The sequence below is a fragment of the Mustela nivalis genome (genome assembly GCF_964662115.1).
Source record: "Mustela nivalis genome assembly, chromosome: 7".
In the NCBI taxonomy this organism is placed as follows: Eukaryota; Metazoa; Chordata; class Mammalia; order Carnivora; family Mustelidae; genus Mustela; species Mustela nivalis.
Window position 1 is genome coordinate 108921800 of NC_139026.1, and position 26573 is coordinate 108948372.

The 26573-nt window shown below is 36.7% G+C and overlaps 1 protein-coding gene and 1 pseudogene across 22 annotated transcripts in view; both read left to right on the forward strand.

Annotated features, from left to right (window-relative positions):
- ERC1 (ELKS/RAB6-interacting/CAST family member 1) overlaps positions 1-26573 on the forward strand; it is a 550222-nt gene that overhangs the window by 361609 nt on the left and 162040 nt on the right. The window contains exon 17 of one of the 21 annotated variants that reach the window (XR_014313632.1): positions 11669-11698. The exons of the other annotated variants lie outside the window; for them this stretch is intronic. The gene's annotated coding sequence lies outside the window, so the exon portion shown is untranslated. The remainder of the gene's footprint in view (positions 1-11668; positions 11699-26573) is intronic. 21 annotated transcript variants of the gene reach the window in all.
- LOC309868860 (SRA stem-loop-interacting RNA-binding protein, mitochondrial pseudogene) lies at positions 20829-22408 on the forward strand (annotated as a pseudogene). Its single transcript has 2 exons — positions 20829-21668; positions 21848-22408. The product of its transcript is annotated as an SRA stem-loop-interacting RNA-binding protein, mitochondrial pseudogene (transcript).

Consider the following 26573-nt stretch of genomic DNA (forward strand, 5'->3'; position numbering starts at 1 on the left):
CTTGTAATCCTACCTAGAGCTAACTAATTCATCATTATATAACTGTTCAGGCCTCATGCTCTGTATCTTCAAGAAAAGAATTTTCCAATTTAACACTTAGCATTAAAAAATCTTTTAAAATCAATTAATGTTGATCTTTATCATTCTTTTTTTTAAGATTTTATTCATTTATTTGACAGAAAGAGATCACAAGTATGCAGAGAGGCAGGCAGAGAGAGAGAGAGAGGGAAGCGGGCTCCCTGCTGAGCAGAGAGCCGGATGTGGGACTCCATCCCAGGACCCTGAGATCATGACCTGAGCCAAAGGCAGCGGCTTAGCCCAGTGAGTCACCCAGGTGCCCCTTTATCATTATTTTCAATGCTAACATAATACTCTTATGAATGATATACCATAAATTATTTTTCTGGCCCCTTTTTTTTAAGGATATCGTGTTTTCCATTTCCTATTATTTAAACCGTAAGTAGTATGTTGTCATTTTACTTTTGGGAAAGTGAAACATCTCTGTGTTTACTGTTATTCTGGAGGAACAAATAAATACATATTAGTTTAAAGCATTAGGTACTAACATTCCTATTTTCCCTTGAAATGCTATTCATTCTATACTATACAAAATATGTGAGAGAATTTGGAGATTGAATAAAGAACTGCAGAGACATAAACTAGATCCCAGAAATACACTTTATCTGCTAGAGAAATTTAGTTGTTTAACATATTGAATCATTAAAACTAATTGAGTGTCTGCTATATATCAAACATTGCTCTAAAGCAGACTTTCATAGTCATTATATTTATGTTTTAGCTTACAGTTGTCTTTTTAATTCAGGACTTTCTTTACAGAAAGAAAACACAAGGCATTAAATTTGCCATTTCAACAAATTTTAAATGTGCTGTTCCCCTAGTGTTATGTATTTTACAGTGCTATAAAACTGACCTTCAGATCTTTTTTACCTTGCATTAAACACCTCTTCTTTACCCCCTTCCCCTCTGCTCCTGGTAACTTGGTAGTACTTTCTGTTTCTATGAATCTGACTACTTTAGGTAAGTGTAAGTGGAATCATTCAGTATTTGTCTTTTTGTGATTAGCTTATATCTCTTAGCATGATGTCCTCAAGATTTATCCATGTTGTAGCATATAACAACTTCTTTTTTTTTTTTAAATAGGCCAGGAATGTGAAACTTTGAGATTAGCTTGGCATACTTTAGGTAATTCTGTTAACAAGTTTGTTTCTGAATCACAGAATGGATATTCAAAACTTTGAAAAAATATTTTTAAGAACTTCTTATATTTCACAAAATATTAAGCAGTTTGTGCCAATTACTGGTCTTTTGGAGAATTCATAGATGAAAGCCATGGAAAACAGGAAATCGTAATATATTGTGATGAAAGATATAATGGAGATATGAACAGGGTTCAATGGGAGCTTGAAGAGTGGGAGTCGCCCAAATCTACCTGGAATTAAGGTAGACTAAGAGAAGAAAGCATTGGAAGTATTCTTTTTTTTTATTAATTATCTTTATTAACATATAATGTATTATTTGCCCCAGGGATACAGGCCTGTGAATCATCAGGCTTACACACTTCACAGCACTCACCATATCACATACCCTCTCCAATGTATATAACCCAGCCATCCTCTGCACACGGCCCGCCAGCAACCCTCAGTTTGTTTTGTGAGATTAAGAGTCTCTTATGGTTTATCTCCCTCCCAATCCCATCTTGTTTCACTTTTTGCTTCCCTACCCCCCAAACCCCCCACTCTGCATCTCAAATTCCTCATATCAGGGAGATCATATGATAATTGTCTTTCTCTGATTGACTTATTTTGCTCAGCATAATACCCTCTAGTTCCGTCCACATTGTTGCAAATGGCAAGTTTTCATTTCTTTTGATGGCTGCATAGTATTCCATGGTATGTATGTATGTGTGTGTATATATATACCATATATTCTTTACCCATTCATCTGTTGATGGACATCTAGGTTCTTTCCATAGTTTGGCTATTGTGGACATTGCTGCCATAAACATTTCGGTGCAGGTGCCCCTTCGGATAACTACATTTTTATCTTTAGTAGTGCGATTGCTGGGTCATATGGTAGCTCTATTTTCAACTTTTTCAGGAACCTCCATGCTGTTTTCCAGAGTGGCTGCATCAGCTTGCATTCCCACCAACAGTGTAGGAGGGTTCCCCTTTCTCCACATCCTCTCCAACATCTGTTGTTTCTTTAGTCATTCTCACTGGTGTAAGCTGGTATCTCATTGTAGTTTTGATTTGTATTTCCCTGATGCCGAGTGATGTGGAGCACTTTTGCATGTGTCTGTTGGCCATCTGGATATCTTCTTTGCAGAAATGTCTGTCCATGTCTTCTGCCCATTTCTTTTCTGGATTATTTTCCTCGTTCATAAACAAAACATGTGACTGTTGTGGTGCACCTGGGTGGCTCAGTGGGTTGGGCCTCTGCCTTCAGCTCAGGTCATGATTTCGGGATCCTGGGATCGAGCCACGCATCGGGCTCTCTGCTAAGTGAGGAGCCTGGTTCTCCCTCTCTCTCTCTGCCTGCCTCTCTGCCTACTTGCGATCTCTCTCTCTCTCTGTCAAATAAATAAATAAAATCCTTTTTTAAAAATAGCAACAACAACATGTGACTGTTGTGTCATAGAACTGAAGGCAGGGGAGTATCCACTTTGGGGGAGGGTCTTTTTTTCTTCTTTCTATTTTTCTTTTTCTTTTTCTTTTTTTTTTTAAGAGCACCAATCCACTCTTGTGTTGTTTTCTTTGCTAATCATGCTCTTACTTTCAGGATGCAATAAATCCTGTCACCATCTCAATGGGGAAAATAGACTTTTAATACACTTTAAATATAATATTTTCTTTGCATTGAGACAAGAAGATACCAATTTCTCGGCAGGAGGAAAGACTCTGAAACTGCGTGATAATTTGTATTGTGAAACCCCTTTAACGGTACATTTTGGTCATCGTGTTGTAACAAAGCAAACAGTCCTTAGGCACATGAATCTAGGGAGGTAAGACCCATGACTAAAGGATTCTTAACTAGATGTTAAAAGATATAGTTGGAGAGAAATATAAAACCCAGGGTCTAATTGGGTTTCTTCTTTGTATTTCTGTTCTCACAACCTGAACTCTAAGGAGAATTAGTATTTGTTAAGTGCCTTCCATGTGTCAGATTCACAGCTGTAATGAGGTATATTGTTTCTAAGTGCCTCAATCTTAACAACTACTTTGGGAAGTTTAAGAATTTGTACAACCATTTTATAGATAAGAAAAATGAAGTTCAGGAAGTCACTTAAGTCACACAGGTAGTAAATGGCAACATTGAAGTCCAAAACACATGTTCTTATTTCTGATAGTACAGCTCAAGTCAGAGGGTTTTATTTATCTGTTTGTTATTATATTCTTTTTAAACATTTAAACAATAGCAGAGGCACCTGGGCCACTCAGTCAGTTAAGCATCCAACTCTCGGTTTCAGCTCAGGTCGTGATCTTAGAGGCCTGGGATCAAGCTCGAGGTGAGACTCCACACTCAGCAGTGGGTCTTCTCAAACTTCTCTCTCTCCTCTTGCCTCTCCCCGCCACTCATGTGCATACTCTCTTTCTCTCTAAAATAAATAAATAAATCTTTAAAAAATTGAATCAATAGCAGAAGTAGAAAGAATAAAGCAGGAACAAAAAAGGCTCAAAAGTTAAGTGCTTAGGAAATAATCATTATATGAAGTGAGTATTGATTCCTGTCATATTTCTATGCACATATAAAAAAGGGAAAATGAAGAAATAATGGAATCATAACAGCATGCCATTTTGGGGTTTTTTTTTTAAGATTTTTTAAAAATTTACTTGACAGAGCACAAGTAAGCAGAGAGGCAGACAGAGAGGGAGAGGCAAAAGCAGGTTCCCCACTGAGCAGAGAGCCCAATGTGGGGCTTGATCCCAGGACCCTGAGATCATGACCCGAGCCAAAAGGCAGAAGCTTAACCCACTGAGCCACCCAGGTGCCCCACAACATGCCATTTTGAATGAAAACTGAATTTCATTTTACTTGATTGTAACAGAATGAACAAATGGAATTTCAAATATTTCTTTACTGCACACGAGAATTTCTAAGACTTCCTCTCAAGGAAAAAAAAAGATCGAGACTAGGGTCATGTTTTTCAGTAATAATCAGTGTTAATTCATCCCATGCTCCAAAAAATTAGGAAATTTACACTTCTCACCAATATTTTTTTTTAAAGATTTTATTTATTTATTTGGCAGACAGAGATCACAAGTAGGCAGAGAGGTAGGCAGAAAGAGAGAGGAAGAGAAGCAAAGCAGGTCTCCTGCTGAGCAGAGAGCCTGATGCGGGGCTCGATCCCAGGACCCTGGGATCATGACCTGAGCTGAAAGCAGAGGCTTTAACCCACTGAGCCACCCAGGTGCCCCTTCTCACCAATATTTAAATATATTTCCCTCATTCAGCTTCACTGAGGTTTGTATCATTTACATTTTATTATAACTGTAATTCCCAAATTTACTTTATCTAGGTTCTACATTTGAAGTCAGTGGTAATTACTTTCTTTCCTGAATTCTTTTTTTGTTGTTGTTGTTTATTAAATGTCATCTTTTTAAATAATTTTTACATTTTTTTTAAGATTTTACTTATTTGAGAGAGAGAGCACCCTTGAGGTTGAGTTGGGGGGTGGGGCAGAGGGAGAGGGAGAAGCAGACTTCCTGATGAGCAGGGAGCCCAACACAGGGCTCCATCCCAGAACCCTGTGATCATGACCTGTTCCAAAGGCAGCTGCCTAACCAACTGAGCCACCCAGGTGCCCCATGAATTTTATCTTTAATTGGCTGTTTCAGGAAATATTTATGGATATTGAATTCTTTTCTTTTTTGTTGTTGTTGTTTGTTTTTACATGTCTGATGTTTATTTTGCCATTATACTTAAAGAACTATTTAGCTGGTTATAAAATTCTTGGATATATTTCTTCTAATGTGGAGTGGGCAAATATTCTCTGATACCTTTCCTTACCCCTACCTTATCTGAAACCTGGTTGCTTCCTCCTTCTAGACAATAATGTAGCATTGAAATGACTTTGCTCTGCTTTTCTATAGCCTGAGGAGGTGAGGAGAAGGGACAGTATTCAGCTAGGGCCATGCACAGTCTTTGTTGTACCACCTCCTGGGCTCAGTTTTTTTGTGCTCTGTAATTTGATAAAATATCACATGTTCATCCTGCTAGGCGTGAGTAGGATTCAGATCATTTGTGAAATTCTTCAGTGATTCCCAGATAATGACCTAACCTGGTCATTTTCTTGCCTATATTGAGGCTTCTGTAGGTAAATATTTCTCCTGATTGTCTTTTTGTAAGCTGTCAATTCAGCTTTCAGTCTTATTTTCTCCAAGTTCGGGGTTATTACTTGGAATCCTCACCTTTTGTCACCTCATTTCTAACTTTGTTACTGTTTCTGGCCTTAGAACACATTTAAGAACTTTTCCCTTCCCCATCAGCATTTTTCTTTCATTTCCTTAGATGTGGCTTAAAATAAGGTTGTGTCTTCTGTCTTGTTTGGTTCCTGCAAGTGAATATTTTCAGGCTTTTACAGTGTTTTATTTATTTCTTCTAATAGAGAAGACATTCTGAAATCTGTCACCTTTAGGCAAACTTATATTTAATATTAAACGCAATATATGTGATTTCATTTAATGTGGAATCTAAAGAAAAATGAATAAACAAATAGGAACAGACTCATAAATACAGAGAACAAACTGATGATTGCCAGGGTCGGTGGGGAGAAGGGCAAATTAAGTAAAGAAGATTAAGAGGAACAAACTTCCCATTATAAAATAAATCATGGAGGTGAAAAGTCCAGCATAGAAAATCCATTCGACAGTATTGCAACTACATTGTATGGTGACAGATGGTACCTACACTTATCTTATTGAGCATTGAGTAGTGTATAGAATTGTCAAAATCAGTATGTTGTACAACTGAAGCTAATATAACATAGTATGTCAAATACACTTTAATAATAAAATTTTTTAAATCATTTATTTATTTATTTTTTGACAGAGAGAGAGAGAGAAAGATCACAAGTAGTCAGAGGTATGCAGAGATAGAGGGGGGAGCAGGCTCCCGGCTGAGCAGAGAGCTCGATGCGGGGCTTGATCCCAGACCCTGAGATCATGACCTGAGCCGAAGGCAGAGGCTTTAACCCTCTGAGCCACCCAGGTGCCCCAATAAAAATATTTTTAAAAGAGAATTTAAGGGGCGCCTGGGTGGCTCAGGTCATGATTCCAGAGTCCTGGAATCGATCCCCGCATTGGGCTCCCTGCTCCTCAGGGAGTCGGCTTCCCCCTTTCTGTCTCTGCCTTCCTCTCTGCCTACTTGTGATCTCTGTCTGTCAAATAAATAAAATCTTAAAAAATAATAATAATAATAACAATAAATAAATAAATAGAGAATTTATGCAGGGTATTGCAACAGATGTGGGCCAAGAGCAACCTCATCTTGTTACCTTTAGCAGACTCTGTGCTGTGTTACCTGAGTTTTCTGAACAAATATCACTTCCTTGTGTTCCATGTTCGGAAGGGATTGGGAAACATTGATCTAAACTACAGGACCTGAAATCCTCATGGTTTCTTCTTTTAACAACAAAATTTTTTTTGTTTTGGGTATGGATTACCTAGGAAACATTCTCTGTATCTCTATAGACCATTACTTTCCTAGGCATAAAAAGTTTTGATTTGTTACTAGAGTAATTAAAAATAGCAGATTAAAATTATAATTACAATTCTTGTTTTTTAAAGTTGTGTATTTTTATTGAAAAATAATTGATATGCAGTATTATATTGGCTTCAGATGTACAATATAGTGATTGAATAGTTGTATACATTATCAAAAGGTCACCACACTAAGTCCTTACTGTATATTTCTACACATCGCTGTTACAGTATTGTTGCCTGAATGCTGTACATCTCTGTATCTTACTCATTTTAAAACTAGGATATTGTACGTCTTAATTTCCTCTTCCTAGTTCATCTACCACGTACCTGCCTCTGCAACCATCAGTTGTTCTCTGTATTTATGAATTTGTTCTTGTTGGTTTGTTAATTTGCTTTTCAGATTCCACGTGTAAGTAAAGCCAATATGGTATTTGTTCTCTGATTTATTCCACTTACCATAGTACCCAATAGTCCATCTATGTTGTTACAAATGGCAAGATTTCTTTTCTTTTTTTGTTTAATGGCTGAGTAATATCACACTGTGTACATTTCCTTTAGCATTCATTTATTCATTGATACTTGGGTTGCTTCTGTATCATAACTATTGTAAATAATGCTGTGAGGAATATAGGAGTGCATGCTTCTTTTTGAATTAGTTTTTCATTTTTCTTTGGATAAATACCTGAGAGTGGAATTGCTGGATCATATGGTAGTTCTATTTTTAATTTGGGGGTGGAATCTCCATTGATGTTATCTTTTTTTAAAGATTTTATGTATTTCTTTTGAGAGAGAGAGCATGAGTGGAGAGAGGGGCAGAGAAAGAGGCAAAGGGAGTCTTAAGCAGACTCTGTGCTGAGCATGGAGCCCAGTATGAGCCTAAGATCATGACATGAGCCAAAACCATGAGTCGGACACTTAACCAACTGGGCCACGCAGGTATGCCCATTACTATTTTCCATAATGGCTACACCAGATTTACATTTCCCCTAACAATCCATGGGGGCTCCCTTTTCTCTACATCTTCACCAACACTTGATATTTCTAGTTTTTTTGATAATAGCAATTTAGACAGGTGTGAGGTGATACCTTACCGTGATTTTGATTTGCATTTTCCTGATGGTTAGTGATGTTGAGCATCTTTTCTTTGCCCTTTTTTTTTTTTTTTTGGCTCATGTCCATTTTTAATCAGATTTTTAAAAATTTAGTTTCATGAGTTCTCTATATATTTTGGATGCTAATTCTTGAGAGCTTGTTTGGAGGTTCTAGCAGGGGAGCGCAGCTACTCGTATACCCTTGACCGAAGAACGGTCCTCTCCTCTATTGGGGAAGGTCGTCCTCTTCGACTGAGTGCGCAGCTTTAGGAGGGACGCACATGGAGCCGTGAGGGAGGAAGGGGACACCCGCCTAGCCAGCCAGATCAGCCGAATCAACCCTGGTGATCAATGGGGTGACAGATGTCGCAGCCAGATCACCCTCACATCCATGGATGCTAATTCTTTATCAGTAAAATTACATATTTTAAGTATCCATGTACTCTGGTTATATTAAAAATTTAATACAAGTGTTCATTCAATAAATGTTTATTGAATACCAATTTTAGATACTAAAGAGGGATCTGTGAACAAATATATTAAAGCGTGATCAAGATAAAAAATGGAAGTGTATACATAAAGCCATGTATATTGCACATATATTGACTACAACTCAAGTTGTGCTAGGCAGGTGGCCATATATAAAAGTAGCACAGAATTCTGACAGTGGCCAAATTATCTGAGACATAAAGGGAATTGGTGAGCGGGAATGGCTTTGAGGAGGTTGTGATATCAAAGAAGCGGGACAGCAGTTGATAAGATATGGTGAATTTTAAGTAATTGATAATATTAAAGCATAAATTAAAATTGTGGGAGAGAGAACACCATAATCATAGCTCATATACCATGCTAAGGATTTTAGCCTTTATCCTATATTTCCACCTAACAAGTTATCCCGGATTTAGTCACCTAAAACAAAAATTACTGTCTCAGCTTCCGACAATCAGAAATTTGGGAACCCTTTAGCTGTGTGCTTCCGACCCCAGACCTCTTATGAGATTGTAGTTAAGATGTCAGCTCAGGCTGCAGCCATCTGAAGCTTGACTGTTGGGTTCAAGAGCCATGACCTGGATAACTAACTCACATAGCTGTCAAGAAGAGTCCTCAATTTTTCATTGGCTATTTGCAGGAGCCTTTACTTCCTCACAGAATGGGCTTCTCTGTAGGCTGCTCATAGCATGGCAGCTAGCTCCCCATAGAATGATCCCAGGGTGAGAGGACACTGAGGAGAGAAGCCACAATATTTTTTATCACATGATTTTGGAAGTGATTTACATCACTTCAGCCATCTTATCTTATATAGGTCACACAGATCACCACCAGTATGATATAAAATGAATTTATAAATCCTATGAATACCAGGTTATGGGGAACCAGTGGGGTCCATGTTGGAGGCTGACTGTCCTATCATGGAAGCAGTAAAGAGCTATTAAACATTTTAAATGTAGAAGTGACATTTATATTTGCATTTCAGATATATGATTCTGCTGTGGAAAATCAAGTGTAGAGACAAAATTAAATCATGAAAACACTAGTAATCTCAAGTTTTTGAGGCCCTGAAATAAAGCAGCACTTAGGAGGTGTAAGAATTTTTGAGAAACACTTTTAAAAAGACATAATTTATTGGTTGCTGATTGGATATGGTGAATTAGGAAGTAGAGGAGTTAAGGATGCCTTTAGGTGTCTGGGTTGAGAAACTAAGCGGATGTTGATGTGGTCCACTGAGATGCAGGACAGGAAAGTAGATCTATCCAATAGACAGTTGGATATCTGTAAGTTTGAAGTCCAAACAGAAGGGAATGAACAATAGAATAAAATGAGAAGAGGGCCTATAGTAGTATATCGCTAGGGAATTCAACACATGGATGAGGGGGAAATGATCCTGCAAAGGAGATGAAGAAGAATTGTTAGGAGCTAGATAGTAAACCAGCAAAGTGTGATTTTATGGAAGCCAAGAGAGAATGCAGTGTTGAGAAAATAAGGAAGGATAGCTAACCTATAAGCATTAAAATGCAAAGCACAGTGAAGCTCTGAAGTATAGTTTCAAAAGCCTAAACTAAATGGTTTAATTTAGTTGGTATGGTGACGCTAACCTCAGTGTGAAAACAAAATGTAATTTTTTCCAGGATAGAAGTGTTAGGATCTAATGATCCCCCCTCCATAATCCACACACATACACACACACATACATGCGTGCACATGTGCATCTACCCTCCCACACACACAGAGCCCACACGACTTTATAAGACAAAATTAGCTTCTTTTCCATCCCTCCCACATCTTACTATGGTGGCCAATAAAAAAGGAGTCAGCACACTTTTTTCCATAAAGAGCCAGATAGAAAAGATGTTAGGCTTTGTGGGTCATATGGTCTCTTTTAAAACTACTCAGCTTATGAACTACTCAGCTGTGTCATTGTAGTAGAAAAGCAGTCCTAGATAGTATGTAAATAAATACATGTGGCTGTGTAACAATACAGCTTTATTTACAGAAACAAGTGGGACAGCAGTTTTACTCCAAGGTGCATAGGCAAAATAATTGAAAGCAGGAACTCAGATACTTGTACACCATTGTTCATAGCAACATTATTTACAACAGCCAAAAGGTGGAAGCAACCTAAGTATTCATCAACACATAAGTGGATAAACAAAAACAATGGAATATTATTCAGCCTTGAAAAGAAATGAAATTCTGGCTTGTGCTACCACATGGATGAACCTTGAAATCATTATGATGAGTGAAAGAAGCTGGACACAGAAGGACAAATATTACATGGATCCACTTATCTGAGATAGATAGAATAGGCCAAATTCCTATAGACAGAAAGTAGACTACAGGTTACACCAGCTGGGCAAATGGGGAATGGGGAGTTATTGTTTCATGGGTACAAAGTTTCTATATGAAAGTATGAACAAGTTCTAAAAATGGATTACGGTTTTTACTTATGTACTGTGATGTACTTAATGTACTGTGATGTACTTAATGTGACTGAATCGTGCACTTAATGGTTAAAATGGTAAATTTTATGTATATTTTACTACAGTTAACAACAGCAACAACAATAACGATGAAATAGACAGCAGGGTAAATTTGGCTCCTGGGTTATAGTTTACCAGTGTCTGGACTAGAAACTCTTGAGTACAGAGACTGTTTCTTTCAACTTAAATCCATAGCATCTAACACAGCTGCTTTATTAAAGATGTGCAGAAGCTCAACATAGCCAAATGAAATTAAAAATTTGGATCGTTCTCTACTTGTATATTTATTTTCATAGTCTGGTTAATGTTTATTTAGTACTTGTTTGATTTTTTATTGCAAATTGAACACATTTATGATGTCTAAAGATCACAGGGGGAAAAAGAAAATACATTTTTGTCATTACACATTAAATGACTTTTATCTTCATACAGTTTTGAAAAATATCAGTTCTAATGAGCTCATCTTATACACAAAATGTTTATGTTTTCTCTTTGCACATGTAAATAACAGCCTTAGATTTTGCACAGTAACTGGCTTATTTTCATGGTAGAATCTGGGAAAACAAGGCTTCATGTCGGTCTATAGAAATCACTAATACTGGAAAAAACATCAAAGGGTTTTTTGTAGAAGAAACCTGTACTTTTTTCACATTACATCATTTACATTTCTTCAGGGCTGTTTACAAATATTTATTAATGTTCATTTTTTTAAATATAGGTTCCTCTTTACAAGGAAGGAAATTGAGAGGGTAAAGCTTGGTAAACTTCAAAGGGAACCATAGTTCTTAATGGCAGGAAGAATCTTCATCTTTCAGTTAAGAACCTTAGTCAGCTATGGCCCAACTCAAAAAATTGACAACCTTCCTTTCATTTCTAGGCGAATCACTGATTGATTGACCCTAACAGAGTAAGTAGAGGGGGAAATGATTTGAGGCCCTGGTAACAGTTAGCCTCTGTAGTATGTAAGAAACAGTATGTTGTGACATTTGTTTACTATAGATAGATGGTTTTGGAGGTTTTTTTCCTTTTTGGGTTTTTTGTTGTATGGGGTTTTTTTGCTTGTTTGTTTGTTTGTTTGTTTGTTTTTTAGACTGGGGGTCAGAATCAAGTGAGGATATTTTTTAGTTCATTGTATAAGTAGAATTGAGTCAAGACTCTTGGCTGTTTTCAAGTGTATCCTCTTGAATAGCCACTGAAATACTAGGATATATTTTAGTGCCAGTACTAGTGTCAAATTTTAGTTTTTCAAACTGTGCTTCACTTACTAATCAATTTAAAATGCGCCCAAAACAAAATCAACTACCTTGAAGGGGAAAGTTGAAATAATATAGTAGTTTCTTTGTAGAGAAATTCTGTACAACTGAAACATGTCTATTTTGATGGTCCTTAAGCTTTATTTCCTATACAATACTAAATAAATTTTGTGATTTGTATCAATTTTCACATTAGCCCAGAAAGTATTCTTTTACTGTCAGGTTTAGAATTGAAGGCTTCTCTAGAAAAGAGCATTTTTTTTTTCTTAATGCCAGTTTTTCATATGTCTCTCCAATTTGTTTATTCTCTAGAGCGTGATCCATTTTAAAGCTTATCTGCAGTGTTTACAGGCTGCAAAGGCTTGTGGCATTTCCTTTAAAAAACAACCCACAACCAGTGTAAATGATTTGCCAAACACTTCTTCATGATTTGGGTGTCTTTTCTAGTAAGATGCAGATGCAAGAAGGGAGCCAGAGGTTATTAAGAAGAAACATACCTGTCCCTCTTGTTTACAGAAGCTTTCATATTTATTAATTAAAGAACTTGTGTTACTGAATTCTTTTTAGGAAACTTGTTGGATTGTACAGTCAATGATTAAGTATCAACTCTTACGGAAAAAATGTATAATGTCTTAAAACATAATATGACAAGATTTACAAAAACCTATGTTCGTTGAGATTTATGAGCAATCAATCCCATTGTCCTCAATATGTAGTTTGTTTATAGTTGCTGAGAAGTCCCATAGTCATTTTTTTCTTTTTGATTCACTGAAAAGCTTTTCCCTTGATAGGTTTATGATTCAATTATTATAGTTTTCCTTGATCTCCAGTTACCATGCTCAAATTTTTGAACACCTCATGTATATGTACAGTTCGGTCACTTTAATGACTTGGGAAATTGTAAAGCTGCTAAGGAGTCAGACTCCATATTTTCTCTTGGCCTGTTTCTTATTGCAAAGGAATGTAGTAAAGCACTGCAGCTTTTTGTCTATTGGCTCCATGTGCCCAAAACCTATTCAGTCAAGTATGTCTTTATTGATAAAAGTAAATTTGCCTCCATTATATCTGGACATGGGGGTCATGGGCTCCATGGGGGCTCCTTTTTATCAGGACATGGGGGTCAGTTCTGTGGTCATCATAATAGAGAGTCCCAACACTTTTTCTTCAGGCTTTCTTCAAGAAGAAGTATAAAATAATATTAATATGTGATGGGCCTTTGGTTTGGAGACTTTAGTAAATGCATAAAGTGATATTGATCATCTAGCTTAAAAACTGGTGTCTTGGCTTAAAAGTAGTTCTTTTTGATAACCACGAATGTGGTTTTGTTTGTTTCAGTGGCTTTAAGCATTTTATCAAAAAGTTGAGGACATAAAAAGATAACTTGATGATTATACTTAGATCCTAATGTAAAAACCCCGTAAGAATTCACCAAACATTGGGGCGCCTGGGTGGCTCAGTGGGTTAAAGCCTCTGCCTTCGGCTCAGGTCATGATCCCAGGGTCCTGGGATCGAGCCCCATGTCAGGCTCTCTGCTCAGTTGGGAGCCTGCTTCCTCCTCTCTCTCTCTGCCCGTCTCGTGGCCTACTGTCAAATAAATAAATAAAATCTTTAAAAAAAAAAATTCAACAAACATAATTTTGACAGCTGGTTAGATTTCCAATTTTCCTTAACAACGGTATGGAACTATTGCCAGTCCTGATTTAAAGTATATATGATACCTACAAAAATCGCACTGATTGCAGTATTAGGTCTCCAAGCCCAAAGAATGCCCTGATGACTGTCTCCAGGACTGCTCTAACTGGTACTCCTTATTAAGTTATCAAGAGGGAAGCCCAGGTTCATAGTCATTTGCTTTTTTTAATTTTACACACCAAAAGGTGCTTTTCTTGGTTTATGAGTTTTAAAGACTGGGAGATTTGACACAGGGAATATTATTTTTTGAGTGGGTAAATGAAGTTCAGGAAAAGCAGTGAACAGAGGAGGTTTAAAAAAAGGATGGGATGCATTTAAATTTATTCTGTAGTTCTGTTACCATAATAATTCACTCAAAAGGGATTCATTTTGAATTTAGTATTTAGTGTTAAAGGGAACAGAGCTAGGGCAAGTGCGGGCCGGCACTAAGTAACAATGGTGGATTGAGACCTATTGTATTTTTTAAGTGATTCCAGGGCTGTCCAGGTGTCCTGATTTAAAGGCTGCTTCTTGAGTCAGGAAATTGTATCTTGTTCTGAGGTTTACTGTAATAAAGTGCATAGTCCTAGGGGATGGTACTGCTGGCCTCATGAATCACTTTACAGGCTAGCTGTACTGACCTAAGCCCCATGATTTATTTGTGTCATACCATAGTAGGAATGGCAAATATGTAAGGCGCACATGGTTTCTGGGATGGTTCTTTAACAGGAAAACTGCCATAAATCCATAAAGTGAGATAGGGCAAAGCCAGCCACAGCTCACATCATGTCCAAGAGATCTCTTCCTATTTTATAGGATATATAGTTTTAGCATGGGTAGGTTTAACATTCTTCTTAGAATGAGTCCATGGGCTTTTTGTGTGCTATGTTTTAGGCTACCCAGTCTTAGTTTCATTACTTACATCATCTTTTGTATCTAAGTTTGTGATTGACAGCATTGCAATAAGATTAGAATTTTACCTTGTGTCTGAACTTCATTTGATTCCCAGCATTAATAAAGAGATTCTCTTAAAATTGCACTTAGGATGTAAGCTAGTCTTAGGCTAGTCAAATATTGAGCCAAAATGATCAAGATAATAATTAATTTTTTATTTAAATCTGAATGAAATAATCTGTTATTTTAATTAAGCTTTGAGATAATTTTAGATAATTTTAGATTTTATAGATTCACAGGTAGTTGTGAAAAATAATAGAAGATCCCATTGTACTCTTCAGGCAGTTTTCCCAGTGGTAACATCTGGCAAAACCAAGATATGATATTGTATACAGTAGCACAACCAGAATATGGACATTGATATGGTCAAGATACAGAACATTTCTGTCACCACAGAGACCGCTTTTTATAGTCACACCCACTTCCCCTCTCATCCCACCTTCCTTATCTCATGGTAGCCACTGATCTGTTCTCCATTTTTTAATTTAGTCACTTTAAGAATGTTCTATAAATGGAATCATACAGTATGTAATCTTTTCAGATTATTTTTCACTCTACACACTTATCTGGAGATTAATCCAGATTGTTGCATTTATCGGTAGTTTGTTCCTTTTTATTACTGAGTGATGGTCCATGGTCTGCATATACTACAGCTTGTTTAACCAGTCCCCTGTAGAAGGACATTGGAATTGTTTCCAGTTTTTGTCTATTATGGAAAAATCCTGCTATAAGCATTGGTGCATAGTTTTTTTTGTAACTTAAGTTTCTACTTTTCTGGAATCAGTTGTACAGTTGTTAGACCATGTTGTAGTTGCCTATTTAATATGTTAAGAAACTAAATGGGGGCCCAGTCAGTTAAGGGTCCAACTCTCGGTTTCCGCTCAGGTCATGGTCTCATGGGTCATGAGATTTAGCCCTGCCTCAGCTCTACACTCAACAGGGAATCTGCTTGAAGATTCTGTCCCTCTGTCCCTCCTCCAACTCACACTCTCTCGTACCCTCTCTCTCTCTCTGGAATAAATACATAAATCTTAAAAAGAAAAAAGAAACTGCCAAACTGCTTTCCAGATTGGTGGCACCATATTACATTCTTACAGTGTGTAAATGATCCTATCTTTCCATATCCTTGCTAGCATTTGGTATTGTCTGTTTTTATTCTAGCAGTTCTGACAATTGTATAATGGTATCCCATTGTAGGTTGTTTTTATTTTTGTTTTAGATTTTATTTATTTATTTATTTGACAGAGGGTAGGCAGGCAGAGAGAGAGGAAGAGAAGCGGGCTCCCTGCTGAGCAGAGAGCCTGATGCGGGGCTTGATCCCAGGACCCTGGGATCACAACCTGAGCCGAAGGCAGAGGCTTTTAACCCACTGAGCCACCCAGGTGCCCCTCTCATTGTGGTTTTTATTTTGCATTTCTCTGAGGGAGAATGATATTGACTATCTTTTCATGTGCTTATTTGTCACCTATATATTCTTTTCAGTGAAATGTCTCTTCATGTTTTCTTTCCATTTTCTAATTAGAATGTTTATTGTTGAGTTTTGAGAATTCTTTATTCTGAATACCAGTCTTTTGTCAGACATATGGTTTGCAGGTATTTTCCTTCAGTCTGTGTGTTACCTTTTCATCCTCTAAACAGACTTATAACTGTGACTTTAGTAATTCAGTGTATCTTTTAAATTAATTTTATTTTTTAGAGCAGTTTTAGGTTAATAGCAGAATCAGGTGGAAATTACAGAGTCCCCAGGCTCTGCAATCCCCATATATACACAATCTCTCCCATATATACACAGTTTCTCCCATTATCAACGATGGGTACCAGGGTGGTATATTTATTACAGTCAATGAACCTACATTGTCATTGTTACCCAAAGTCCATAGTTTATATCAGAGTTCACCCATAGTTTTGTACATTCTTTATATTTTGAAAAATGTATAATGTCATGTACCAGCCACTGTAGTATCATATAGAAGTTTCACTGCCCTAAAAATCCTCTGTGCTCATTTGTCTCTTCCTCTCCCTAACCCCTGGAAACTGCCTATCTTTTTATTGTCTCCATAATTTTGTCTTTTCCAAAATGTTATATAGCTGGAATTTTATTCAGTGTAGCCTCTTCAAAATCACTCTTTCACTTAGTAATATGTATTTGAGTTTCTTTTACATCTTGGCTTCTGTAGCTCATTTCTTTTTAGTGCCACACAATTTTCCATTGTCTTGATGTAACACAGTTTATCCACTCACCTACGGAAGGATCTCTTGATTGTTTCCAAATTTTGGCAGTTATGAGTAAGGCTGCTATAAACTTCCCTGTCCAGGTTTCTTGATATAAGTTTTGTGTGAGCATAAGTATTCAGTTCATTTGGGTAAATGCTGAGGAGTCTGATTGCTGGATTATATGGTAAGAGGAAGAGTTAGTTTTTTGAGCAGAAACTGCCAAACTATCTCACAAAATGGCTATATACTTTTGCATTCCCACCAGTGGTGATGAGAGTTGTTTATTCTCATCAGCATTTAATATTGTCTGTGTTTGGATTTTGGCCATTCTATTAAGTGTGTACTGATACCTTATTGTAGTTTTAATTTGCAGTTCTCTAATGACATCCAGTGTTCAACTTTTCTTTGTATGTATCTTCTTTGTGAGATGTCCAGGTCTTTTGCCCATCTTTAAAATCAGGTTATTCATTTTATTAGTGGTGAGTTTTGAGTTTTTTTAATATTCTGGATAACAGTCCTTTATCATTTGTATCTTTTGCATATGTTTTCTCCCATTTTAAGGCTTCTCTTCTCAGTCTTTTGATATCTGAAAAAAAATTTTTTTTAAAGATCTTATTTCTTTATTTATTTGACAGAGAGAGAGAGAGATCACAAGTAGGCAGAGAGGCAGGCAGAGATAGAGGAGGAAGCAGGCTCCCCGCGGAGCAGAGAGCCCGATGTGGGGCTCAATCCCAGGACCCTGGGATCATGACCTGAGCTGAAGACAGAGGCTTTAACCCACTGAGCCACCCAAGCGCCCAATATCTGAAATTCTTAAGCACATGCTTTATGAAATAATGGTATATGTTTATTTTACAACAGACATATCCAAAGACTTGTATGTGTAAATTAAATAATTTGAGATTTGTTTGTTTTAATAGTGAGATATTATTAATAAAATGTAGGGAAAATAATTCTTAGATATACATGTTAACCAAATAGGAGAGGGATCATTTTCCAGGTTTATAAGTGTCATTTACAAATAACTTTTTTTTTAGAAGGTAACAACCAATTCCTTTCTTAAAAAATAAGATTAAACAATTGATAAATTACTACTTAGATACTGCCTCAAAAAGCCCCCAAATCCATTAGACTGCCAGTTGCAACCCAGCACAACATACTCCTCTCCCCAGAGCTTCAAAAGGCCTAAGTCTTCACCTGCCTTATTGCCTTGGTTCTTAGGGCACTCCAAGCTCAGTCTACCACCAGACTTCATAATGCTCCCATGTTCTAGTCACCTAGATTTCTCAGGATAACATATTAAGATAGAGGCCTTATCTTGGCTCAATGCTTAGTTTGATCTTTATCACATACAAGACATTTAATGAGTGTGTACTGAACTGAGCTGAACCAGCAGGAGCAAGAGGGATTAGAACACTGAATTTTAAGTAAAAAGGGTTTAAGAGGCACTAAGAAAGTATAGACTTGGGAAACGTGAAAATTTTCAAATGACTAAAGCATCAGTCTGGAAAATTTGAGTTGGAGCCAAACTGAACGGTTGGAATGTCGTGTAGAGTTTGTAAATTGATACACCTACCTTTTACATAGAATGGTGAACTTTTGTAGGTAAAAGTATTTAGAATTTATATTCTTATTCCAAAAAACATCAAATTGAGATCTGTCAGTAGATCCTCAAATAATTTCTCTTTCTCCTGTACCTTCAGTGTTAAAGCAGGTATCCTCAAATACTGGCACATGTAAACAGAATTCAGAGAAATTGCAAAACCTAAAATAACACATGAATTTAGAAATTATCTGGGGTGTGTTTTTAGATGATAACACTTGCTTTTATTCTTTCTGTTGCTTTCTCTCTTTTTATTTCTTTTAAAGTACATCCAAATACAACTTCTTATATTCATGATCTCCTCTGTAAGACTGTGTATTTGCAATAAGACTGTTTTAAATTTAAAATTTAAAAATTTAAAAATTTTTTAATTTTTCTTTTTCAAATGTAATAGTAAATGCCAGTTCAGTATGTGTACTCAAATCAGTCTCTCAGTTCTCAGTGTGATAAAATTCTCAGGCATGAGAAGCAATCAAGTCTTCTTACCCAGACATGTGTTCAGACAAATGAGATAATCAACTTTATTAATTAATATATAATGTTAAGTTATGCTGTTTTTACCTTCACAAAAAGCTTTTAATTTCTTAACTTCCTAGACTATAGCAGAGATAAGGTGTCTTAAGAATTGCTACTCTGCAGAGAGTATCATAGAAACTACCACAGGGAAGTTAACAGAACTCCCAGCCAATTAGTAGATAATAAGACCCTTTGTTGGGGGCCTCCGTGGCTCACTTGGTTAAGTATCTGCCTTTAGCTCAGGTCCCGATCCTGGGTTCCTGGAATTGAGCCCCGCCTCAGGCTCCTAGCTCAGTGGGGAGTCTGCTTCTCCCTCTCTCTTTGCACCCCCCCCCCCCCACTTGTGCACTCCCTCTCAAATAAATAAAAATCATTTTAAAAAAATAAGCCCCTTGTTGGCTGTGATATTCACAGAAAGTCATTTCATTTTGCTTCATTTGACTCAAGCAAGAGCATTCTGTGATAATGTTATATTTTAATCCCTATGAAATTTAATAGTATTCTAATCATGAACAAACCATGGAAGATGTACATTTGTTGTTTTTACTCTTACTGGTAATTTCTTAAGATTTACTTTGTTCTCAAATAATCGAGGTGGGAGTTCCAACATCAATTAACTATTTAACTGAGATTATAAGAATATACTTTACTAATTTACAGCTTATAGATTTCTTTAAATGAAATATTGGGATTTGGGTTGAAGATGGTGACATATGAAGTTCATAAATTCACTCCCTCCCCTGGATACAAATGAATATACAACTGTATATGGAACAATTTCTTTTGAAAAAGACCAGGAAACTGGATGAGCAGAGTCACCAACCCCCGCCCCCAAAAAAAAGCATCAAGATGGGTAGGAGACCTACCCCCTTTGTAGCAGTTCACCATTATGAGAGATCTCAAAAATGCTGAACTATTCCCTAATGAATGAGCAGTTTCTCCTCCACATCAGGCATGCCAGCCCTTGGATTCTGCAAAAGAAATAAGACCCCTAAAAGCCGGGTTTTGAAATACAACAAGGACTATGTCCAGGAAAGCCACAGATCTATAGGGATCAGAGAACCACCCACCCTCCCGCCCTTAAAGGGCTCACTCACAGATTTATTACCCTTGGGACCTAATGCAAAAACACCAGTTTGAAAAGCATGTAGACCAGATGTGAAAGACTCCCACTTACTAAACTTAAAGTACCTATTAGAGAGGTAGGAAACTGTTGGGACTTTCTCCATGGATGGAGACATTGACAGATACCATATTTGTGATTTCATCCTACCTTGCCATTGTCAGTGCCCCACATCCTCAGTGCAAGTATGTGTCACAGCCAGGTTGGGTGACAGCCTAGCCCACATGTACTCTCCAGTGTCAATCACATGTTGCAGCTGGGCTGGGCGATAGCCGTGCCAACCCCCTCACAGCAAATATGACCCCATCATAACATATGGGAGCACAAAGTCCACACAGGGGACACCGCTTAAGTGCCTAGCTCTGGCAGTCAGAGGGGATCACACTTCTGGGATCCATGTACCATCTCCTTAAAAGGGGGACTAACTCCTTTAAGAGTGGGAAAGGTAGTTTTTTTGCCTAAAACATAGAAACAGAGTTAAGCAAAATGAGGAGACAGAGAATCATGTGCCAAATGAAAGAACAAGACAAAACATCAGAGAAAGACATTAATGAAATGGAGATAAGCACTCCACCTCATAAAGTATTCAAAGCAGTTGTATATTCATTTGTATCCAGGGGAGGGAGTGAATTTATGAACTTCATATGTCACCATCTTCAACCCAAATCCCAATATTTCATTTAAAGTTGCCCACCAAGCTCAACAGAAGAATGAATGAACACAGTGAGATCCTTAACAAAGAAATAGAAACATAAGAAAGTTTCAAATAGAAGTTACAGAGCTAAAGAATATAATAACTGAACTGGAAAATTACACAAGAAGATTTTAATAGCAAACTGAATGACCCCGAAGATCAGATCAACAAACTAGAAGACATAACAGTAGAACTTACCTAGACAAAGAAGCAAAACAAAAAAATAATTTTTTAAAATGAAGATAAATTCACTCTGGGGACAATGTCAAGTAGAATATTTATGTAATAGAGCTCCCAGAAGAGAGAATACAGGTCAGAAACTTACTTGAAGAAATAATGGCTGAAAACTTCCCTAATCTGGGAAAGGAAACAGACATACAGATCCAGGAAACCCAGAGAGTTCCAAAAAAGATGAACACAAAGAGATCCACACTAGACACATTATAATTAAAATAGTAAAAGTTAAAGACTGAATCTTCAAAGCAACAAAACAAAAACAACTTAATGCATACAAGGGAAACTCCATAGGCCATCAGCAATTTTTTTAGCAGAGACTTTGCAAACCAGGAGAGAGTGGCACAACATATTCACAATGCCAACAGGAAGGAAAAAACAAAAAAACAAAAACTTTAACAGTTCCCAACCTGTCAAGACTATCATTCAGACTTGGAGAGATTAAGAATTTTCCAGACAGATCTAAAGATGCTGGCTTTGCCAGTGAGGGACTCTGTGGTGCTGTACATGAGCACTAGCCAGCCCGTGGCTTTTGTCAGAAAAATTCCCTGGACCGCCACCTCAATTGAGCTCAGCAAACTCTTTGCTCAGTTTGGCCATGTACAAAAGTACACTGTATGGGTTAAAGCCTCTGCCTTCGGCTCAGGTCATGATCCCAGGGTTCTGGGATTGAGCCCGGCATTGGGCTCTCTTGGGCTCTCTGCTCAGCAGGGAGCCTGCTTCTTCCTCTCTCTGCCTGCCTCTCTGCCAACTTGTGATCTCTGTCTGTTAAATAAATAAATAAAATCTTAAAGAAAAAACAGAAACAAAAGTACACTGTACCTTCTGACAAGGATACTGGATTTCACAGTAATATGAATTGGATTCAGTTTTCTTCAGAAGAACTTTTAAGGATGCGCTACAACAAGAATATCATATTATTGATGGAGTAAAGCTCCATGTCCAAGCTCAAAGATCAAAAGTTTTGCAAGGGGATCAAACATCTGATGAAGAAAAAGATTTTTGAGACTATTAATACCTATTAAATAAACAAAATTGGCAAAAAAAAAAAAAGTTTTCCAGACAAGCAAACATTAGAGTTCATCACTGCTAAACTGACCTTAGTGGAAATAATAAAAGGACCTCTCTAAATTAGAGGAGGAAGTACTAATTAATTACAAGAAAACATACAGAAGTAAAAACCTCACTGGAAAAGGTAAATATGTACCAAAAGTAGTAAACCAGTCACATAAACCAAACATGAAGGTTAAAAGACAAAGTGGAAAAATTAACTTAAATTACAATAATTAGTTTAGACATTAAAGGATGCTTACTTTAGACATTAAATGTTGCTTACAATGAAAAGATATAAAATGTGACATCAAAAATAGATTAGTTGGCATTCACTTTTCCCATTACTTGACTTATTTCTCTCTAGTTCCATCTGTGTTAATGAAAATGGTGGGTATTCATCTTTTCTGAGGACTGAGTAATATTCCATTGTATGTATGAACTGCACCTTCTTTTTCTGTTCATCTGTTGAAAGGCATCTCCGCTCCTTCCATAGTTTGGCTATTGTGGACATTGCAGCTGTGAACACTACATCAAAAAAAATTCTCAGTCTAACTTTAAACCTAGGAAATAAAAGAATAAATAAAGTCCAATTTCAGTTGAAGGAAGGAAATAATAAAAATCTGAGGAGAAATGCATGAAATAGAGACTAAAGTAAACAAAGATATCTATGAAACTATGATATGGTTCTTTGAAAAGATAAATATAATTGACACACCTTTGGCTAGACTAATCAAGAAAAAAATACAGAACAAGCTTTAATAAAATCAGAAATGAAAGAGGAAAAGTTAAATTGACACCACAGCAATGCAAAAAATCATAGGAGACTATTATTGTACAACTAATATGGAAGAAAAAATTGTACAACCTTAAAGAAATTGATAAATTCCTACAAACATGTAGTTTTCTAAGCCTGAATCACAAAGAAATAGAAAATCTGTATACAAGTAAGGAAATTGAATCAATAATAAAAAAAAAACCAAAAAATAAATCTAGGATCAGACAGGTTTACTGGTGAATTCTACCAAACATTCAAAGATTTAATGCTTATTTTTCTCAAACTGTTCCAAAAAGTTGAAAAGGAGGGAACACTTCCCAACATATTTTATGAGGCTGGCATTACCATTATATCAAAATCAGGCAAGGATACCAGACGTGCAAGCATACATATACACAGAATTACAGGCCAGTATCATTGATGAACATTGATGGACAAATTCTCAACAACATCTTAGCAACCAAATTCAGTAATATGTTAAGAGGACCAAACACCATAACCAAGTGGGATTTATTCCCGGGATGTAAGGATGGTTCAGCAGCCACAAGTCAATCATCTTGATAAACCACAGCAACAAAATGTAGGGGAAATATCATGTGATCATCTCAGTAGATGCAGAAAAAGGATTTGACAAAACTCAACATCCATTTATGGTAAAAACTCAACAAACTGTGTAGAAAGTGAACTTACATCAACATAATAAAGGCCACATGTGACCCAGAGCTAACATCATACTCTGGTAAATAGCTAAAAGATTTTCTTCTTGGATCTGGAATAAGACAACAATGTCCACTCTTACCACTTGTATTCAAAATAGTATTGGAAGTCTTAGCCATTATCAGTTAACCAAAAAAAGAAATAAAATGTGGGGTGCCTGGGTGGCTCAGTTGGGTAAGCAACTGTCTTTGACCTAGCTTATAATCCCAGAGTCCTAGAATCAGAGCCCTGGGGAGTCTGCTTCAGCCTCTGTCCCTCCCCACTCCTCCTCTCTCTTACTCACATTTTTGTGTAAAAATCTTCTAAAAAAATAAAAACAATAGAGGGGCGCCTGGGTGGCTCAGTGGGTTAAAGCCTCTGCCTTCGGCTCAGGTCATGATCCCAGGGTCCTGGAATGGAGCCCCGCATCGGGCTCTCTGCTCAGCAGGGAGCCTGCTTCCTCCTCTCTCTCTGCCTGATTCTCTGCCTACTTGTGATCTCCGTCTCTCAAATAAATAAATAAAATCTTAAAAAAAAACTTTAAAATAAATAAATAAATAGAAAATAAATAAAAGGCATCCAAATCTTAAGAAGTAAAACTGTAATTACTTGCAGATGACATGATATTATATATTAAAAAGACTCCACCAAAAAACTTTTAAAACCAATAAATAAATTAAGCAAAATAGCAATATACAAAATCATCATACAGAAATCAGTGGCATTTCTATACAGTAATAAAGAATTAACAGAAAGATAAATTAGGAAAACAATTCCATTTATAGTTACAACAAGAAGAATGTAATGCCCAAGGAAAAAATTAACCATAGAGGTGAAAGACCTGGACAATGAAAACTACAAAACTCTCATGAAAGAAACTGAAGGAGACACAAATAAAGGAAAGATATTCCATGCTCATGGATTTCAGGAATTAATATTGTTAAATGTCCATATAACCCAAAGGAATGTGTGGATTCAGCAGTCCCTATCTAAATTCCAAATGTGTTTTTCACAATTCTAAAACTTTTATGGAAACAAAAAATCTTGAATAACCAAAGCAATATTGAGAAAGAGTAGCAAAGCTAAAGAAATCATACTCCCTGGCTTCAAACTCTCCTACAGAGCTATGGTAATCAAAACCATGTGGTATTGGGCATAAAAACAAATAAATCAGTGGAATAGAATTGAGATCCCAGAACTAAACTCACACATGCACAGACAACTAATTTACATGAAAGGAGCCAAGAACATCCAATGGAGAAAGGATGGTCTTTTCAATAAACAACTTTGGTTAAAACTGGACAGCTACATGCAAAAGAGTGAAACTAGACTACTGTCTTACACTGTACACAAAAATTAACTCAAAATGAATTAAAGGCTTGAATGTTAGACCTGAAAGCATAAAATGCCTGAAATAAAACATAGGTGATAAATGTTGATATTGGTCTCAGTGAGATTTCTGTGGCTCTGACCCAGAGGCAAGGGAAACAGAACCAGAAATAAATAAATGGGATTATATCAAACTTAAAAGCGGCACAGTGAAAGAAACCATCATTAAAACAAATGGGAATCCTACTGAATAGGAAAGGATTTTTGCAAACCATATATCCAAAAAGGGATTAAAATCCAAAATACGTAAAGAACTCATACAACACATCACAACAGCAACAAAAGAAAACAACCCAAATAAAAATGAACAGAGGTTCTGAAAAGGCATTTTTCCAAAAAAGACATAGAGATGACCAACAGGGACATGAAAAGTTACTTAACATCACTAATGATTAGGGAAATGCAAATTAAAGCTGTAATGCAGTATTACCTCATACCAGTTAGAATAGCTGTTATCACTGTTACCAAAAAGACTAGAAATAACAAGCATTGAAGAAGATGTGGAGAAAAGGGATCTCTCATATACTTTGTGGGAATATAAAATTGGTAATACAGCCAGCAGAAAGAAGAGTATAGAGTTTAATCAAAAAATTAAGAATAGAACTGCCATATGAACCAGTTCTTCCTCCTCTGGGTACTTATTTAAAGAATTCATACATGCTGATTTGAAAAGGTATACCAAAAAGAGATGTGTTTACTGTACCATCATTTACAGTAACCAAGAAATGATAGCAACCTAAATGTTACTTGATGTACTGGATGGATTAATGGATAAAGAAAATATTGTGTATGTGTATGTCTGTGTACACACACACACACGTATACATATATATGTAAAATTGATCCCTTCACTCATTTTGCCTGCCTATCAGCCTCCTTCCCCTCTGTTCTATGTGAGTTTTTCTATATTTTGTTTTGTTCATTTGTTTTGATTTTTTAGATTCCACATATAGCTGAAATCTTATATTTGTCTTTCTCTGTGCGACTTATTTCACTTAGCATAATATCTTCAAAGTACATCTGTGTTGTGGCAGAATATCTTTTTTTGTGGCTGAGTATTATTTCAGAGAGAGAGAGAGAGAGAGAGAGTGTGTGTGTGTGTATGAGTGTGTGTGTTTACTCCTCAGCCTTTTCAGTATGGCTTTTGCTACCAGCCCTGAAGCTGCTTTCTGCAGTAACTAGAAACATTCTAAAAGCTAAATCAAATGGAAATTTTGTAGTCTTAGTTTTGACTTTGTCTATAAATTCTTTAAAGTATTTGATCTTTGGTTATTTCTTGAAACTTATTTCTTTGGCTTTCAGGATACCACTGCCTCCTTGTTTTCTTCTGTTGCTAAGACTGTCCCCCCTCAGTTCTTTACAGACTTTCATTCTGTGAGTGCTATGTGCTTCCCTTCTGATCTCGGTGGTTTCTTGCACTCCTGTTATTTCAACTACCTTCTCTGCTGATCATTTCCACATCCATCTTTAATTCAGGATCTGGCTCCAGGCCCATCAGTACAACTGCCTACTAGATACGTCCTTTCTCAAATTCATAGAGTTTTTGTAAGGATTAAATTACTTAATCCACATAAAATGCTTAATAGTAGCCGACTCTGTAGTAATCA